This window comes from Hyperolius riggenbachi, chromosome 1, assembly GCF_040937935.1.
Source record: "Hyperolius riggenbachi isolate aHypRig1 chromosome 1, aHypRig1.pri, whole genome shotgun sequence".
Classification (NCBI taxonomy): domain Eukaryota; kingdom Metazoa; phylum Chordata; class Amphibia; order Anura; family Hyperoliidae; genus Hyperolius; species Hyperolius riggenbachi.
The window spans coordinates 258,614,427-258,634,430 of record NC_090646.1 but is presented as its reverse complement, the minus strand read 5'-3'; the positions used below and the strand labels follow the sequence as shown (position 1 = coordinate 258,634,430).

At 41.9% G+C, this 20,004-nt stretch overlaps 1 protein-coding gene and 1 long non-coding RNA gene across 4 annotated transcripts in view; one reads left to right on the top strand and one right to left on the bottom strand.

Moving 5' to 3' along the window:
- The window catches only part of SLC4A4 (solute carrier family 4 member 4), a 403,790-nt gene extending 391,907 nt beyond the window's left edge, over positions 1 to 11,883 (bottom strand). Inside the window, exons 1-2 of one of the 3 annotated variants that reach the window (XM_068233367.1) lie at positions 11,822 to 11,883; positions 2,975 to 3,231 (exon numbers count right to left, since the gene is read on the bottom strand). The gene's annotated coding sequence lies outside the window, so the exon portion shown is untranslated. Of the gene's footprint in view, positions 1 to 2,974; positions 3,232 to 5,317; positions 5,422 to 11,702; positions 11,726 to 11,821 lie in introns of those variants that run through there. The other 2 variants (XM_068233376.1, XM_068233372.1) reach the window with 2 other exon arrangements.
- LOC137504800 (uncharacterized) lies at positions 2,982 to 18,706 on the top strand. Its single transcript, XR_011019507.1, has 3 exons — positions 2,982 to 3,148; positions 10,702 to 10,781; positions 18,396 to 18,706. It is a non-coding gene; the product is annotated as an uncharacterized lncRNA (long non-coding RNA).
- Positions 18,707 to 20,004: the final 1,298 nt, after the last annotated feature.

The window sequence follows — 20,004 nt, the reverse complement described above, 5'->3', positions numbered from 1 at the left end:
ATTTTAGTTAATTGGTTCCCCCAAATTCATTAGACTATGGTACAAGTAAGTGTTAGTGACTTGACCATGGAGTGCTGAAGAAGGTGACAGAACTCTAAATTCACAATTGTCCAAATATTATTGTACTACATTACTAGTTTTCTGTGGAGGAATAACTGGCTATCTATGAAACGTGATCACTTATTCCATACTCTCTATAACACAAGAAGGGGAAGCCCTGTTTTCTGCTGTTTTAGCCATTTGCTCATTCATGGATAACATTTTAGGGTCTCAGAACAATAAAAACTGATACCTCATGATCCAAAAATCCCTTATGCAGTTATAGACGCTGACTCTGTTATAGAGTATACTGAATAATCTATGTCACTCATTATCCCCCAAAGGCACAGAAATGGTAAGTGAGATGTTCCTAATTTCGGCTTGCATACAAATTTTAGGTACTTTTCCGTTAGCAGGGCGCATCCGACAGGTGGCGCTAATTACAATAATAGTTCACGTAACAAAAGTGTTAATGTAACCGATTGCATTATATTCTGCCTCTCTCCTGCAGAACACTGGGGGACACGCGTGTTCGTCGCAAGAAAATAATCAGGATTCCCTGCCGCGACGAACGACTCTGGGGGGACACGCATGTCCCCGCCGGCTACCAGTATTGTATAGGAGAGAGGGCAAGGGAGAGGAGAGCGAGAGCCGAAGCTGATGGCTTCATCTGTTACATTGCCGCCGGCTTCATTTTAATTCAATTAACTCACTTTTTACAATACATTTGGCCGCAGCGAGATGGCCAGTAAAAACACATTACAATCGGTTACATTAACACTTTTGTTACGTGAACTATTAATGTAATTAGCGCCACCTGCTGGATGCGCCCTGCTAACGGAAAAGTACCAAATTTTATGTAAATAATGCAAATGCAGCATGAAAATAACTTGATGAAGTGCACTTTCTGACCATACTTAATGGCCTAATTCCAAGATCCATACAATCTGCATTAATTTTGCATGCAAGCCTGAATTATTAGCACTTCACTGAACATCTCTGGTTACAGCCTAAAATCACATACTAAGCCTTATTTTGGGATTATGTGAGAAAACTGGCAAAACCATGAATAACATACAAACTCCATGCAGATAGTATCTTGGCATGGGATCTAAGCTGGGACATTTGAGCTGCAAGATGACGCTGCATGCCATCATGCTATCATAGGTTCCTGATTAGCATTGCTTATTGGCAAATGTGTATTCTAAACCATATTCTTTTATTATCTATTATAATGAAATATGCCTGAAATGAACATGCTGGAGACTGAGATTTGCTAATCACTAAAGCCAACATCTAGGGCATCTGATGCCGCTATAGCACCAATAAACAGCACACATTACTCCATCATCTCTCTGACAAGCTAGCACCATCCTTTTGACAGCTGTGGTCCATGATACTATCTTCTTTCAGTATTTAACGCTACTTTTTGTACTCTATATAGCACAGCTCTGACCTCTAAGTAATCTTATGCAAACTGAACTGTAAGCTCCGGTCTTGTAATGCATGTGATCTCTGAGAACTTTTTTCCCTACTTATATAGTGACTGTGAACAAATAATGAAGTCTTTTATTACTAGAAGTAAGCAGTCTTATGGATGCCTGCACATGACATGTGCATGCTGTTGTGTGTACATGCTTTCTTACCCATACACATTCCACTCTTTGGTCTTATGTTTCCTGCTTGTGTAGCCTGAGCATGACCAATCTTTAAAAGTTTCTTGGACTCTTTTCTTGCCAAAGTTAGTAAATAGGGCTGACATCTGATGTTTGACTAACACTGTGGCTAGTGCAGTTCTGAACTTGTAGCATGACCTAACTCATAAGTTGTCCATATGCAGTAAATTTACCCCAGACGAGGGGGAATGCTGCAGTTGGGTTTCGGGGCTGCATGAACTTGTCATGGTTTATCCATTATAATAAGATGCATAAAAGGATTGTATAGTAACAAACCTGAATGTTTAATTTAGCTAATTGAAAGCATTACTTTTTTAAAGCACACCTGAACAGGGAGGAAGTAGTGGACTTTTACTTACCAGGGTATTGTTCCAGCATCCCATAGTTCTTTGAGGCCCCTCAGTATCTTTGGGGTCCCCCACGTTGCGTCGCTGTCCCCCTCAGAAAAATCTCCAACAGGGCTACCGCACATACGCGATTCCACCAGCGCACCTCCATCAATCATGCTCCTGTAACCGGGAGCGTTCTGCGTATGCGCGGTTCACAAAATAATCACGCATGCACAGAACACGAGTGTGATTGATGCAATCATATGTACAAGACTGTGCACACGCATTAGCCTGCGGCCAAGCTTGGCCACAGATTTTTCAGAGGGGGGCACCAGCAAAATGGAGGGAACCCCAAAGACATTGAGGGGCCTTGAAGAGTACAGGGGGCTGGAAGAAGCCCCAGGTAAGTAAAAGTCCACTAAAGGTGTGCTATAAAAAACTTGATTCACAGCTATAAAGTATTCCTAATATGTGTGAAGGGGTACTTGAGATAATGTTACTTTCAACAGGAAATACTTTCTCACAAAAGGGTGCTTACTGACTGTAATAATGTCTAGAAACTCTGTCATAGCTTTCACAGGACTGTATTATGGTCTGCATCAGTGAATTACACTGGCCATGAGCTCAGCTCTGATGGTTTAGCAGGTGTACACAGCATATTCTCCCATGGCACTTGTCATACTAGGGAGGGAGGGAGGTAGGGCATACTCCTGCTGCTTAGCCCAGGCAGACCAGGTGTGAGGTGCTCTGAGTTCTCCATATGGGATTAGGTTTACCAACACGAAGGTAGCTGAGTGGAAAAAAAAAGTTTTTAAAGCTCCTCAGAATCTCCCCTCCAGCCCTTACAAAGTTACTCTCTCCGTACACACTGAAGCAGCAGAGCACTTTAAAAAGCACTGGGGAATCCATGGCAACCGGGACCACTCTTACCTTGCACTTGGTCTGATGTCACCTCGATATGACAAGTTGCTGCTCTGCTCACATTCACTTGTTGATCCGGGACAGACAGGGGTGAAGAATAGGAATCAGAGGGCTTAGATCCTGCTGAGCATTGAAAGTAGTCCCTGACAGGCTGAATCAGCTGCTGGTCGCGATATCAGGCTGGTAAGGGGAGCCCCCCTCCTCCTCCTCCTCCTGGCTGTATGATCCTTATACTACTGCTGTCACTGACTTGGTGGCCGGAATCACTATAAAGAGAAAGAAAAGGACTGAATGATGCACTGTGCAGCTCAGTCCCTGGAGTTGGGAAAACATGAAAGTGTATAGGGAATGAGGCACAATCCTGGGAAAGCTGCAAAGTACAGCTTTGCCATACAGCCGTCCGGTTTCACATTTAATAGTGACATGAGCTTGCCTCCCCCCTCACTATTCCCTGCCTCCTTGTGCATCTCACATTGCTGGGAAGGAGTGGCCTGGCCGGGAGAAGGAGGGATATTATGGGCACAGAGTGCAGCTCCTGGTGTGCACCAGTTTCTCTCTTTCCCTGCAGATAAGCTTTTAATGCATTCGTTTATTTAGTTTTAAAAGCTGTTGCAGCAGACTGGAAGCCACTCTTGATCTCTGCTGACTGCCTGGGACCAGCTTTGCCTCCTGGTATTAGCATGGCTTAGTTTTCCTACACAAAAGTTATGGATAAAGGAGCCATACTATTTTCCTCCTTCTTCTCCTCCCCCCAGTTAGCTAGTAGTTAACTATGAATTATTTAGTGATGGGATGGAGTGTGTGGTGGAGGTGAGAGCCAGGAAATGCTTACAACTGCTTGACAGCAGTACTTTCATTATGGTGAGGTCAGCCATGAGGAAGTAATAAGGGGGACGACTTACAGTTCATGCTAGTTATTTACCTGTGTTCACTCAGACATTTAGTTATGTAGATAAACGTTTCTTTTCAAGTGATGTTATTGAAGCTTATAAATGAGTAATAATAATGAAATCAATAACATTGTTAGTCCTGTACACGTACAAGCATGAAACCGATATAGGTAATAATTACAAGTAGTCCCCAGTTAACAAATGAGATAGGGACTGTAGGTTCGTTCTTAACCTGAATACATTCTTAAGTTTAAACACTGTGCCTTCTCTGTCCTCTGTACCTCCACTGTGCCTCCAATGTCCCCATCTCTGTCCTCTGTACCTCCACTGTGCCTCCAATGTCCCAATCTCTGTCCTCTGTACCTCCACTGTGCCTCCAATGTCCCCATCTCTGTCCTCTGTATCTCCACTGTGCTTTCAATGTCCCCATCTCTGTCCCCTGTACCTCCACTGGGCCTCCAATGTCCCCATCTCTGTCCTCTGTACCTCCACTGTGCCTCCAATGTCCCCATCTCTGTCCCCTGCACCTCCACTGTGCCTCCAATGTCCCCATCTCTGTCCCCTGTACCTCCACTGGGCCTCCAATGTCCCCATCTCTGTCCTCTGTACCTCCACTGTGCCTCCAATGTCCCCATCTCTGTCCCCTGCACCTCCACTGTGCCTCCAATGTCCCCATCTCTGTCCCCTGTACCTCCATTGTGCCTCCAATGTCCCCATCTCTGTCCTCTGTACCTCCACTGTGCCTCCAATGTCCCCATCTCTGTCCTCTGTACCTCCACTGTGGCTCCAATGTCCCAATCTCTGTCCCCTGTACCTCCACTGTGCCTCCAATGTCCCCATCTCTGTCCCCTGTACCTCCACTGTGCCTCCAATGTCCCCATCTCTGTCCCCTGTACCTCCACTGTGCCTCCAATGTCCCAATCTCTGTCCCCTGTACCTCCATTGTGCCTCCAATGTCCCCATATCTGTCCTCTGTACCTCCACTGTGCCTCCAATGTCCCCATCTCTGTCCTCTGTACCTCCACTGTGGCTCCAATGTCCCAATCTCTGTCCCCTGTACCTCCACTGTGCCTCCAATGTCCCCATCTCTGTCCCCTGTACCTCCACTGTGCCTCCAATGTCCCAATCTCTGTCCCCTGTACCTCCACTGTGCCTCCAATGTCCCCCTCGGTGTTACTTCTGCCACCCACTTTGTAACCTGTCTCTGTTCCCTCAGTATCACTATCTGTGCCACCACTATTTAGCTCTGCCTCCACTGTATCCCTCTGTAGAATGACTGATCCCTGTCCCTCTTTGTGCCTCTTTCTGTTCCCCTTTATCAAGGACTGGATCTAAGGTTTGCTTTAAAATGTGTAGGCAGAACTTGGAACTCTCTATATAGTATAGTGTACCACAGCAAAATGTAATTTTACAGGGTTTAAAGGGACCCTAAGCTCTGCCTAAAATCGCAATTTGGACTTACCAGGGGCTTCCTCCAGCCCCCCGTAGCCCACGAGGTCCGCCGGCGTCCTCCTGGCTCCTCTACCGGTCCCGTTGGCGTCTACGTTAATCGGCAACCTTTACCACTATTAGTACTGCAGTCGATTTGCACTTGTTGGTTGAGACTGCTGATTAGTTTAGTTCCAGATAACCGGTATCTACTGTATTTAAAGGGAACCTGAAGTGAGAGGTACATGGAGGCTGTCATATTTATTTCCTTTTAAACATATTCATGCATCAGTAGTGTCTGAATCACACACCTGAACCAAGCATGTAGTTAACCTTGTCAGATTTTTGTCAGAAATATCTGTTCTGCATGCTGGTTCAGGGTCTATGGCTATAAACGTTAGAGGCAGAGGATCAGCAGGACTCCCAGGGAACTAGTATTGTCATGCTGCACTGCTGTGAACATTTGTCACTGAATACTCAAAAAGGCTCCGTGGTCTATATTTTCAGCATGCTGCCTCCTTATACTCAGCAACATGCTGTGCCAAATGAGCCCTAAAAACCTGATATTGGGGCTGTCAACTAAAGCATATTCATTTTTTGTTTTTAGCCATGCAAAAAACATGCATCATCAATCTTAGATTATCATTAACTGTTAGAATGTTTGGTGCCTATTCTGTTTATTCCGCTGATTCAAGTGTGTATTTTATTTTTATTTTATTGAGAGAGCTGATGGACTACAGTGGGCTGGAAGGAGTCCCAGGTAAGTAAAATCAATTTCTCCCATTTGGCACAGGTTTATACTGTATATATAAATAATAATAATAAAGTTTAACTAACTGACTAAGGTAACTCCTTGTTGAGCCTCCTGGCACCTCTGATCACATTAATGGGCAGCAGGCTCAGACTGAGCCACCGAACCTCCGATGGTCCCATCGGTGGGCCCCGACTGCCCCGCCTCCTGGGGGCCCATGCTTGGCAACTGATTAATCAATTAACTACTTACTGCACCAGGGCCCATATGCAATTAACCTTTATTCCTGAGTTTTCTCCTTGGAGATAGTTTTTCAACTTCTCTTTGAAATAATTTTCCAGCACTTTTCAACTGAAAAAATACCCAAAGTTGGTGAAAAAGTGTTAACAAAATTATTTTGATTATTTAATTGCTTTGTGGTGGCTTAAAAAAAAAAAAAACCTTATTAACAAGTTTAAAAATATCACTAAGGACAAAACTCAGGAGAAAAAAATGAATTGCATATGGGCCCAGGTGCAGTATAATCACATCAATAACCACCCTGGAACTCAGTGGGGCTCACCTTGATTCGGTAGCTGGCCGGTGCACTTTTCCTGCAGGTCCACCACCTGCTTTCCTTGTATCCAACAACATTAGAAAAGGGCGCTCCACAGGCTTCAGACTTTAATTTGATTTATTAGAGCATGGACACATACATGTTATGGGTCACCTGACCATTCCTCAAGTGTGAGGAAGGGTCAGGTGACCCATAACATGTATGTGTCCATGCTCTAATAAATCAAATGAAAGTTTGAAGCCTGTGGAGTGCCTTTTTCTAATATTGCAGTACAATCACATCCTGGGAAACTTCATTTGAAGTCCCAGGGCCGCGAAAATGAGTCAATGGGAGCGGCCATTACTGCCGGTTAGCGGGGGCATGAATGAATCTAAGTCCCTGAGTCAATGAGCGCTGGCATCTATTATGTATCTTCCGGGTGTTACACTGCCACACATTATTTTCAATTCAAGTCCTTACGTACACAATATGGAAATAATGACTGAGGAAATCTTGTGGCCGAACAGTAAAACTACATCACACCACATTTTATTAATAAAAATACCTAGACTTACATCTAAAATTAACTATTTCCCTCCCACACTCCCCCATAGTACCCTAGACCAAAAGTCTGGACACACCTTCTCATTCGAAGAGTTTTCTTTATTTTCATGACTATGAACATTGTAGATTCACACTGAAGGCATCCAAACTATGAATTAACACATGTGGAAGTATAGTACATAACCAAAAAGTGTGAAACAACTGAAAATATGTCATATTCTAGGTTCTTCAAAGTAGCCACCTTTTGCTTTGATTACTGCTTTGCACACTCTTGGCATTCTCTTGATGAGCTTCAAGAGGTAGTCACCTGAAATGGTTTTCACTTCACAGGTGTGCCCTGTCAGGTTTAATAAGTGGGATTTCTTGCCTTATAAATGGGGTTGGGACCATCAGTTGCGTTGTGAAGAAGTCAGGTGGATACACAGCTGATAGTCCTACTGAATAGACTTTTAGAATTTGTTGTGGCAAGAAAAAAGCAGCTAAGTAAAGAAAACCGAGTGGCCATCATTACTTTAAGAAATTAAGGCCAGTCAGTCCGAAAAATAGGGAATACCTTGAAAGTGTCCCCAAGTGCAATCTCAAAAACCATCAAACGCTACAAAAAAAAAACTGACTCACATACGGACCGCCCCAGGAAAGGAAGACCAAGAGTCACCTCTGCTGCGGAGGATAAGTTCACCGAGTCACCAGCCTCAGAAATCGCAGGTTAACAGCAGCTCAGATTAGAGACCAGGACAATGCCAAACAGAGTTCTAGCAGCAGACACATCTCTAGAACAACTGTTAAGAGGAGACTGTGTGAATCAGGCCTTCATGGTAGAATATCTGCTAGGAAACCACTGCTAAGGACAGACAACAAGCAGAAGAGACTTATTTGGGCTAAAGAACACAAGGAATGGACATTAGACCAGTGGAAATCTGTGCTTTGGTCTGATGAGTCCAAATTTGGGATTTTTGGTTCCAACAACTATGTCTTTGTGCGGTGCAGAAAAGGTGAACGGATGGTCTCTACATGCCTGGTTCCCACCGAGAAGCATAAAGGAGGTGTGATGGTGTGGGGGTGCTTTGCTGGTGACACTGTTGGGAAATTGAAGGCATACTGAACCAGCATGGCAATCAAAGCATCTTGCAGCGGCATGCTTTTCCATCCGGTTTGCATTTAGTTGGACCATCATTTATATTTCAACAGGACAATGACCCCAAACTCAACTTCAGGACGTGTAAGGGCTATTTGACCAGGAAGGAGAGTGATGGGGTGCTGTGCCAGATGACCTGGACTCCACAGTCACCAGACCTGAACCCAATCGAGATGGTTTGGGGTGAGCTGGACTGCAGAGTGAAGGCAAAGGGGCCAACAAGTGCTAAGCATCTCTGGGAACTCCTTCAAGGCTGTTGGAAGACCATTTCAGGTGACTACCTCTTGAAGCTCATCAAGACAGACTCAAGCTCCAGAGAGTAATAAATACTGCAGAGAGAATCATTGGGTCATCCCTTCCACCTCTGGACCTCCTACACACCTCTAGACTGTAGTCGAGAGCAAATAAAATACGGAACAACCCCTCCCACCCCGGCAGTCGCTACTTTGACCGCCTGCCTTTGGGTCGCCGCTACAGATCCATCCCTACCAAGACCTCCAGACATTTAAATACTTTCTTTCCCCAAGCCGTCCGCCTGCTGAACTCGAGCTACCACCCTCGGGAAACACGATAGTCTCGCACTGCGGCCCAAATCAAGTTGCACCCTTTATCAAGTTATGCATGTTATGTAATCTCGCTGCTGCTTAAACAATATAGTTGTTATTATCAGTTTTTATCTTGCATTCTCTATATCTCTGTCTGTCTATTGTCTAAATGCCCCTTTCACATGTAACTCTAAACTTTTCTATGCCGTGTGTACCACAAAAAATTCCGGGTGCGATGCCTGTCGTACTCGGCGAATAAACTGATTCTGATGCTGAGTCTGATTCTGAAGAGAATGCCAAGAGTGTGCAAAGCAGTAATCAAAGCAAAAGGTGGCTACTTTGAAGAACCTAGAATATGACATATTTTCAGTTGTTTCACACTTTTTGGTTATGTACTATACTTCCACATGTGTTAATTCATAGTTTGGATGCCTTTAGTGTGAATCTACAATGTTCATAGTCATGAAAATAAAGAAAACTCTTTGAATGAGAAGGTGTGTCCAAACTTTTGGTTTCTACTATATATATATATATATATATATATATAATAAAAATGTACATAAAAAAATACATAAATAATTGCCTTAGGGACTGACATTTTTCAATAGGTATGTCAAGGGGGTATATAACTGTTATTTTTTAATTTGCAGGCTTATAAATAGTGATGGACGCAAAACTGAAAAAAATCACCTTTATTTTCAAATAAAATATTGGCGCCATACATTGGGAAAAATTTTAATCGTCGCAATAACCGGGACAAATGGGCAAATAAAATGTGTGGGTTTTATCCACAGTAGAACTATTTATTTTAACACTATAATGGCCGAAAACTGATAAATAATACATTTTTGCCATTTTTTTCTTGTTATTCCAATTAAAATGTGTTTAGAATAAAATCATTCTTAGCATAATGTACCTCTCAAAGAAAGCCTAATTGGTGGCGAAAAAAAACAAGATCATGTCGTTGTGATTAGTTGTATTTAAGTTATTGGTGTAAGAAAGGGAGGAACGCTGACAGGTGAAAATTGCTCTGGTCCTAAAGGGGAAAAACCCCTCAGTGGTGAAGATGGCAAGCAACAGTCTTTAGCTTTCCGAACTTGATTAGTCCTGTACAAAGCTCCTGTTTAGTCCAAGACTTTCTGTTCAGTCCAAGAGTTTCTGCTCAGTGTAGAGCAAAATAAACTTACTAGTTGAGTTTCACATCACATATCCATTGATGATATCTGTAAGCCTCTTGTTACTATGTCGCCAGTAATATCTGGCTGTTGTTTGTATGATTTGTACATTATTGATGACAACCTGTAGTTGGTATTATCTTAATGCCACTGATATCTGAATAGCATTGGTAATATCTGTCTGCCAGTGCAGTAATGTCTGTAATACATTAGTATTTGTCTTTTTGTGCTTTTTTGGTTATATCTGTCTGTCAGTGGTATTGTCTTCATACCACTGATACAGTATATGCCTGTTATTGATAGTATGTGAACATCTTGCATAGTAATACTGGTGTGTGTGTGTGTGTGTGTGTGTGTGTGTGTGTGTGTGTGTGTGTGTGTGTGTGTGTGTGTGTGTGTGTGTGTGTGTGTGTGTGTGTGTGTGTCTAGGATGAGTATTTGCATGTGTACATACCAGTATGTATTTTACATTTTTACAGTTTTTCACCATAGTGACCTTTTAATTTCTGCCTGCACTGATTCATGGAGGTAAGAACCCCTCCACCAAATAGTTGTATGTGTTTAATACATTTATTTTTCCTGGGCACTTTTTGATATTTATTCTGAAGCTGTATTCTGCCCCCCCTGGGGTATTTTCCATACAATTCCTTATGATAGCCTTCTCTAATGGAACTGACAAATAAAGGATTTGCATATACTATATATTCCATCAGGAAGAAGACCACACTGTGGAGCGAACATAGTAAGGTGGTTGGTCTGAAGATGAAACACCACTGGAGCTTAAGCTTATATGGTGGGTGCCCTGGCTAGGTAACCAGAATTATTAGTTTTGAAGCTTACTGCATTTCGTGCTGTGTTTACACCCTGAGAAGAGCTAGTCCAGTTGAGGGTACCCAGCAGGAAACCTCATAGACCAATGGCCACTCCTTGCTTGCTTCAATTTGGTCATGTTCACTAATTTGTACGAAATATGGGACCCAGGAGAAACACTAACAGTATAATTGTACACCAGGACCCTTGCCCATGGCCTTCAGCCGCTGGGCTTTGGGCATGGCGCTTGCTTCATTTAGCGGATCTGCTCGCACAACTTTACTATTCAGTTGTTGGTATGAATAAGTGTTTCCCGCTGAGTCAACTATGTCTTACAAATTTGTGACTGCAACCAAATTGTCGTGAGCAGGGATCGGTCATTCGTCTATAAGGTTTCCTGCTGGGTCATCTCAACAAGACTAGCTCCCCTTGAGATAATACACCAGAGGCTTAATTCACTAAACCGTGATAACTCATATCACGGCCACGCTAGCGTTTCCGCGTGCAATTGCGGATTTTTGCGCGCAAATCTAAACAATTGCGCGCGCAAAAACACTACCGCAGTTGTGATATAAGTTATCATGGTTTAGTGACTCAATCCCCAGGTGTGGCTTCCACTGGGTGTCATTTCCTTTTTATATCTTATGCCTTTCCACAGCATTACTGCTTCAGGACGTACAAGCTTCTGAAATTCTCCATTACCCTCAGTGCAGCTGCTGACACATAACTGCAGCTAGACAGTGGCATAGCTAATGAGCTATGGGCCCCGGTGAAACTTTTATATTGGGCCCCCCAAGCACTCTATATATAACAATTGACACGGTGAACCAAAACATGCCAAGGACAACAACAGTGTCAGAGTTGCAGAAAGGGGATGGGGAACAGTTTGTTAATGACTACTAACATTTAAAGCATCAATAAGAAGTGATTATTACACCACAAAAGCAATAAAGAGCTAATTCTGCATTTGAGGGCGAGTTTCTCGGGGCCCCTCAAGCCCAAGGGCCCCGATGCGGTCGTTACCTCTGCAACCCCTATTGCTACGCCACTGCAGCTAGAGTTACTGGCTATGGTTTTAGGTTGACAGTTGGATAGCTTAAGTTAAAATGTCAGTTAGGTAGGTAGGTAGTTATTATTTATATATATTTATAATATCTATCTATCTATCTATCTATCTATCTATCTATATATATATATATATATATATATATATATATATATATATATATATAGATATATATATACACACACACACACACACACACACACACACACACACACACACACACACACACACACACACACATATATATATATATATATATATATATATATATATATATGTTATATCATTTTACTTATTTGTATGTGTTTATGTGTATTTTAAATTTTACAATTTTTTTGGGATAGTGGTCCTTTAAGTAAAGGAAAATACTTGTGTCAGATATTTTCTTATTAAAGTAACTGCACGTATAGATCTTATGATTGTTAATAAGATTTTTCTTGATGTCACAATGTCTGATCTTCCCATTGTAACCAGTAGGCTTTTGATTCATGCTTTAAGTGTGTGATTGGGGAGGTCTGCACTCTGCATTTTCTTTTCTCATTCTATGCGACAAAGACTGTTGATTTCTCTAAAATGTTTGTCCTTCCAGGACACATCTGTGTTTATCAGCATGCACTAATAATGTATATTGGATGGACTGATTACATACACACAATACAGTCATCGAATATTGGACTCCACCTAGAATCAGTCAGGACAGGTGGAGTTCCCAAAAGCTGGCTGTCGCAAGTTGTCATGAAACTTAAAGAATGCAGTAGTGCAGGTCAGAAGTGACCCTCTTTGCATGACACATAAACCTTTGCCTCTCAACAAGTATTATGACTTTTGCTAACCAATAAGGGAATAAAGGTACAATTATAAATCTGCTAAATTATGATGCAATAATAGGATTTAAGATGATGCTGCAAACACTGAATGGTCTAGGTGTTTGGTTCCCATAGTGTATGTTGTTGGTTTTTATTTATACTACATTTAAAGCAAAACTGAACCAAGAATAAACTTAAGAAGAACATTAGTGATTATCCTCGACTATAAGTCAACCCCACGTGTAAGTCAACTCCAATATTTGACCTTATTAAGTTGGAATTCTTTAATTACTCACATATAAGTCATCCCTGAAAAGTTAATGGTTAATGACTACGTTTAGGGACCAGGAAGGGTTAATGGCTGCACTTGGGGACCAGGAGGGGTTAATGGCCGCTTTTGAGGGTGTTAATAGCTGCATTGCATAAGGTGTTGCAGCCATGAACCACTTATAATCCTCAAGTGCAGCCATTAACTCCTCACTAACCAGGCCACACTGATGAGGAGATGAACATCCAGGCACACAGTGGTAGAATAGGTCCGCACATTCAGAGCTGTGCATATAGGAGCACCTTATCACCCTGGCCTACCCCCCCCCCCCCCTTACACACACACACACACTGGTGCTCTAAACTCCCCTACATCTCCTTCTAGATTGTAAGGCTGTGGCAGGGTCCTCCTCCTTGTGTCTCCTACCTGTTCATACACCTCCATCAACGTACACCCTTCCAATGGATCTGAGTAACTCTTGAGTGAACTCAACTTGCCTAATCACTACGATCCCATCTAGTGACCTTGTACTCATACTATGCTGCTTGATCAGGTTTGCATGTATTCCTGTATTGTCTTATTGCTGTATGTCACCTCTGAATATTGTCTGTAACCTTACCTAATGTCCAGCGCTGCGTAATAAATTGGCGTTTTATAAATATGATAAATAAATAAAATAAATAGGCGCGGGGTAAGGAGAGAAAGGCGAGTGCTTGGGGTACACAAAGAGAGAGGGGGCAGACATAGGGAAAGAGAGAGGTGGCCCCCTACAACTCCCAACATCCAGGCTAAAAGTGAAAAATGTAGGTCTTACTCTTAGGCAAGTCGACTCCCAAACTTTCCTTAACTGAGTCCATGCGCATTGTAAGCAAAGCAGGATGAGGGCGGTGGAGGGCCAATGGTGCAGCACACGACAGAGTGGTACATAGCAGGAGGGGTGATTAAGAGAACAATGCCCTTGGCCAGCACTCAGCTGTGGTGATCCGCCTGGCTGGCTGGTTGTTTGACAATCCATTGAACATGAAGGGTGGGGGATTGGTGGTCACCATACACATGCTAGATTCTTGGCAGAGGCAACGCTGACTAAGCTTCAGAGTTTTAGCTACATCACTGTGAATAGTGGAAAGATTATACTAATCTCAATAGAAATTTCTAAAAGCTTTCAAGATATTAGTGTAAAGGATTACCAGATTTTTATTATTAATTTGGGTTACATAATTATTCACCTTACAACTCCTAAGCATCCTAGCTAACATGCAAACGGCTATTGCACAGCCTCAAGCTTTTTACATTGAAAAACGGAGGACCCTTTTTGGGCACTGGGGGAATAAGATGCATCTCTGAATATTTTCACTTTGATTTTGACTTTCATACTAATAAATTGGCAGCTGAGGTCAGCCAGTACATCTAGCAGCGCTAAGGTAGTTCTCATATCGCCTATTGCCACATCTCCCAATTTAGATCTAGAGGAATTTGCATAATAACAGGGATGGCATTTTAACCCAATAATTTTTTAATGGTGGTGAAATGTGATACTAAATAAAAATGATCTCAGTATCTACTGTAAATCCTTGGCCTGTTCATAAAACATTAGCCATTAGGAATGGTTCAAGGGACCTTTGCCAAGCAACCAAATTATAATATAAATAATACCAATAACGTTTGAAAATATTGTCTGAATCACCTTAGATACCTCTTGTGGCGTTCCTAAAAACGTTTATTCTGGGATATTTGCACATTCTCTATTATACTCCTTTCTCATTTCAATTTTTGATCACCACTGCGTTCAGATGGAATTGGGTTACATTGAACTCATGGGCCCATATGCAATTCACTTTTTCTCCTGACTACTCCTAGGAGATACATTTTCATCTTCTATTTAAAATAATTTTCAGCACTCTGCAATTGAAAAAGTACCAAAAGTAGGTGGAAGGGAACTATTAAAATTGTTTTGAGTACTTTGTAGGCTTGCTGGTGGCTTAACCACTTTACCACCAGCGGTGCGGATATCTCTGTCCCTTTTTCCACCCTGTCAACACCAGGGACGGAGATATCCGCACCTCCTGCCGCTGTCCGCGCTCCCGCTCGCTCGTGCGCGTGTCCCCGCGCTCGTGCACGCCGCCGCTCCGCTCGCCCGGAGATCAATGAATGGGAAAAACCATTCCCGTTCGTTGATCTAAGCCCCCCGCAATGATCGGCTGCTTCTATGAGAAGCAGCGCGATCATTGTGAAAGAAAACGTTTCCCAGCCTCATAAGTACTTCCTACGCTTGCAGGTCGCATAAACAAAAAGTTACTGCGGCTATCTTGTGGGCAAATAGTAAAACTACACCCTAAAGCATTTTTCATATACAAATACATTAGTTTTACACTAAAAATTCATTACCTCCCACACTCCCCAATTTTTTATTTTTTTTTGTAATTCAAAAAAAAAATTACAATAAAAAAATAATACATAAATAGTTATCTTAGGGACTGAACTTTTTAAATATTTATGTCAAGAGGGTATAATACTGTTACTTTATAAACTACGGGCTTGTAATTAGGGATGGATGCAAAACTGAAAAAAATGCACCTTTATTTCCGAATAAAATATTGGCGCCAAGCATTGTGATAGGGACATAATTTAAACGGTTTTATAACCGGGACAAATTGGCAAATACATTTCATGGGTTTTAATTACAGTAGCATGCATTATTTAAAGACTATAATGGCCAAAAACTGAAAAATAATGCATTTTTTCCCACATTTTTTCCTATTTTCCCAATAAAACACATTTAGAATAAAATAATTCTTGGCATAATGTCCCACCTAAAGAAAGCCTAATTGGTGGCAAAAAAAAAACAAGATATAGTTCATTTCATTGTGATTAGTAATGATAAAGTTATAGACGAATGAATGGAAGGCGCGCTGAAAGGTGAAAATTGCTCTGGTGCTCAACGGGTAATTAGGCCCGGTTCACATTAGCGTTCCCTGTCCGGATTTTCCTGATCTGATCCGGACCGTATACTGACTGTACAAACGTAACGTACGTTTCGCATAGCAATGCAAAGTCTATGCGGACGTTCACATGTGTCCGTTCCGTACAGTACGGAGCCGGACAGATCCGGACTCCGGACACTTTTCCAACATGCGCTATTTTTTGGGTCCGGATCACCGGCCCACGCACCAGGACCGGAGCCGGACCTGAGCCTGACAGCACCATCCGGAACACAGAAACCAATGGGGAACGGAAGGCACAGAACACACTGCCTACAAAAACCTGATGTTCTACCCCACTTCCTATGCGTATCCAAGCAGCCATTTCGGATGGGGACACATGGGCCCAGCATATCTGGAGTGGAGCAGCAGTGACAGACGTGCTGGAGCTGTTTTGGCAGAATGTCGGAGGTGGAGGTGAGGCCTACAGCGGAGGAACCTGATTCTACAGGTGCACCAGGTGCACCTTCTGCTGACCCCAACATTTTTTTATTTAAATTTCACTATTTTTTGCCCACGGATCCGGATGGCAGCCTGATGCATGCCTGATACATACGGTTCTGATCAGGATCAGGTCCTGATCCGATCAGGATCCGGTCCGTTTACTTGCCAAAACGCAAGTGTGAACGGGGCCTTAAACCCCTCAGTTGTGAAGTGGTTAAGATATACTTTATTGATAAGTTTGAAAATATCACTTAGGAGAAAAGTCAGGAGAAAAAGTTAATTGCATATGGGCCATTACCTTGTACAATTATTTTGGTGTCTTTTTGGTGAGTGGTACTCTATTGAATATATTTATCTATTGTACAGATCTCTGATTATATGTGTTTGTTTTAATATTAGACTTTGTTTGCAAAGGACTAATGAAGAGCCACTTATGCCCTAAACGGATTAATGTTGTTCCCTAAAAATTGCTAAAAAGTTCCTCAAGCCAAATCCATCTATGTGCAATTCTCTATCCAGTCACTGGCAAATGTGTATCTTACCAAGCCTGCAAATGTATGCAAAAAACTGTTGATGGATTTTTGGGGAAATGTTTCTACATTTTTTGGAATGAATAAAGTTGAATACTTGATTGTGGACTGCAATACATTGTAGTGGTTTCATAAAGTACCGGTTATGCTTCTAGAAATCCAGCATTACCTCAGATGGGGAGGGGCCATGAGGGAGGAAGGGGGTGTTGATGGGGAGTGGCAAGCTATGGGGTGGAGAGGCTTTTTGTTTCTATCTCATACTCTTTACTGACTGATACTGCGAATGGCTGCATATGAGAGGAGAGCTATGTGTTAAAAAAAAGAAAGAAAAAAAATAGTTTCTATTAAAAGCTAATCAGGAAATAGTAAACTGTGTGATGGTCCTCTTGATCCAATCTTTTTTATAATATCTCACCACACACATACAATGCAATCTAAAACTGCATTGCAGTTAACAGGCCAGTGTCTTGCCTTGTTAGTTTTGAAGTTCCAACTCTGTGCATTTTTTTATTCTTATAACTTTTGAGTAGCATGGATACATTGGTAGTAAGGGGACAAAGATTGATTCTGCTGAAGCAATAGATAACATTGACCGCAAAATGACAAGCCGTTTGAGAATTGTGATGAAGATCAGTGAATATTGCTATGCATGCCCTGCACATATCAAACTTGGGTAGAGATTGATAAAATCAAAACATGTAATTAACAAAAAAAATTCAGTATGTTTCATTATTCTGATGGAGAGGTGAATAAGATTCTGCTATGTTTAATCCGTGATTTATCAGAACTACGGTTTGTGTATCAACTCGTGTTTTATTTATTGCTTCCTCCCCATTTTTGATTCCTGTTGCCTGTTTTTTTTTTTGCCTACTTAGGGGCTGCCATATTGCTTGTTATTTCAAAGGGTTTTACAGCGTGCTGTGCACATGTTGCTATCTACCACTTTTCTGTTGGCAAAGGGAGACATTAGTCTATCTTAGACAAATTTAATGTGGTAAATGTTTGTAAATTCTACTTAGCTAATTTTTTCCATAAAAGATCTTGACTCATGGCCATCTCTACTTTTGTATATTGGGAGTTTTCTGTCTTATTTAAAAAAAGCTTTGTATGATGCCTGATATGGTAACTGAAGTCATGAAAAAAACGACATACTTACCTCAATAGAGGAAAGCTTTTAGATAGTCCGGAGGCTTCCCCATCTTCTTATACCACTCCATTCTAGTGCTTGATCCCTCTAAACATATTCAACAAAATTCTCGTAATATTTTCTTGTGGCCATACTGCGGATATGCGAGTACGGTCCACCCCATGCCCAGTGCCCAAGCTTTGTTCTGCTGTACTTGCCTGAGTATGCCTGTGCTCGTACATGGATAGGAGCACGGCCATAAAGAGGAAGAGTGTACTGGGCAGCAGGGGAGGGGTCAAGGAATACCGGGGAAGCCCCAGGACCATCCAGAGGCCTGCTATTACTAAGTATCTGTTTTTTCAACTTTTTTCCCTTATAGGTGTGCTTTAAACTTGAAAAGCTCCAGTGCGTCTAACTTCCAGATGTGAAATGCGACTTCTTCTGCTCACATAGCCGGCTGTCTCATCCCAAGCAACTCCATCACCCTCTCCAATCTAGTCTCTCTACGAGATCTGCTTTCAGTGGGAAATTGGTCATAACAGAGCAAGCCAGAAAGAACTAACAAGCTGAATGCACAATTCTCTGAATCACTATTTTTAAATGTATGACAGGAGACAAAGTAAAATCATGCTGTCTCTGCTGTCATTAGTCAAATCTCTGTCTGTTTCCGCTGAGCATTGGGATCTGTTTCAAAACCCATCTTCATTATCATCATTATATAAAACAGTATTCTGCTGAATTATACAAGCGCTCATCGCCCTCTCCTTTTCTCTAATGGGCATTTATTTGCCCATCATATTTAATGAAAGAAATGAGACCGCGTTTATCTTTTTTTTTTTTTTTAAATAATGCAAATAACATTCATGCTCAAAACATGTAAAATGAATCCTAGTTTTCCTTAAACAGAATTTCTCTGGCAAGAAATAACTATTCCACTATGATTAGACTTAAAAAAAATAAAAATAAAAATAAAGTCAGATACTTACCTATGGAGAGGGAAGACCCAAAGAAGATCCTAAAGAGCCTTCCTGTTCCTCCTTCGGTGTCCCGGTTCCAGCACTGTTATCTCCCTTTGAATTTGCCATCTCCGGAAGCCCTTGTAAGGCATCGGGAGCACTCATACCCTTGAGCGCCCCTCAAAGACTGGCGTCTTTATACTGCGCATGTTTGAGTGCACACTCAATTGCGCTCACACATGTGCAGGACAGAGCTACCCTTCATCGAGGGCACTTGGGGTCAGGAGTGCTCCTAAAGCCTTTCGAAGGCTCACGGAGGTGTATTCATTCAGTTGGTTGAATCGCTCTGACGAGGGGACCGGAACGGCTCAACAGGATCAAGGGCCTTTCCTCTCCATAGGTAAGTATCTGAGAGTAAAATTCATTAAAAATATTTTTTCCATGTCACTTTTTTCATTCTAGTTCTCCTGTAATGCTGGGAGCACACTTGTCTGTGCGGAAAACTAAGAGTTTTTAGCAATCCACAGTGGTTTTCTCCGCAAGTGCGTTTCTCCGTTTTTTTTTTTTTTACTGTGTTTGCATTTGTCATGCATTGTTTGTGAATTTTCTGTTTTTAATAATTAATCATATTTAATCGGTGAAAAGATACATCAAAAAAATCTTTTTTTTCCTTCTTTTTTTCAAAAATGCATAAAAAATGAATGCAATTGCATGCAATTTGGATTCCCTATAGGATAGCATTGCATGTGAATCGCATACAGTATGCAGGAAAAAGGAAATTGCTGTGTGATTTTAAAATGCAATTAAGTCATGATCAGTGCATGGTTATTGTTATTTGCCCCCTCCCACCCCCAGATTGACCTCCCAGACATGGGATAACACACCAGGTGGGGAAAGGGCATGATTTTAGTTATGCACCCACCTGGATTAAGAAAAAACATTGCAACCCTTGCCAGCTGTGTTGACACAGAGAGGATTTCTGAAAGGTTACTAAATATTTTTTTTTACTTTACTGGGGATGTGACTGCAGTT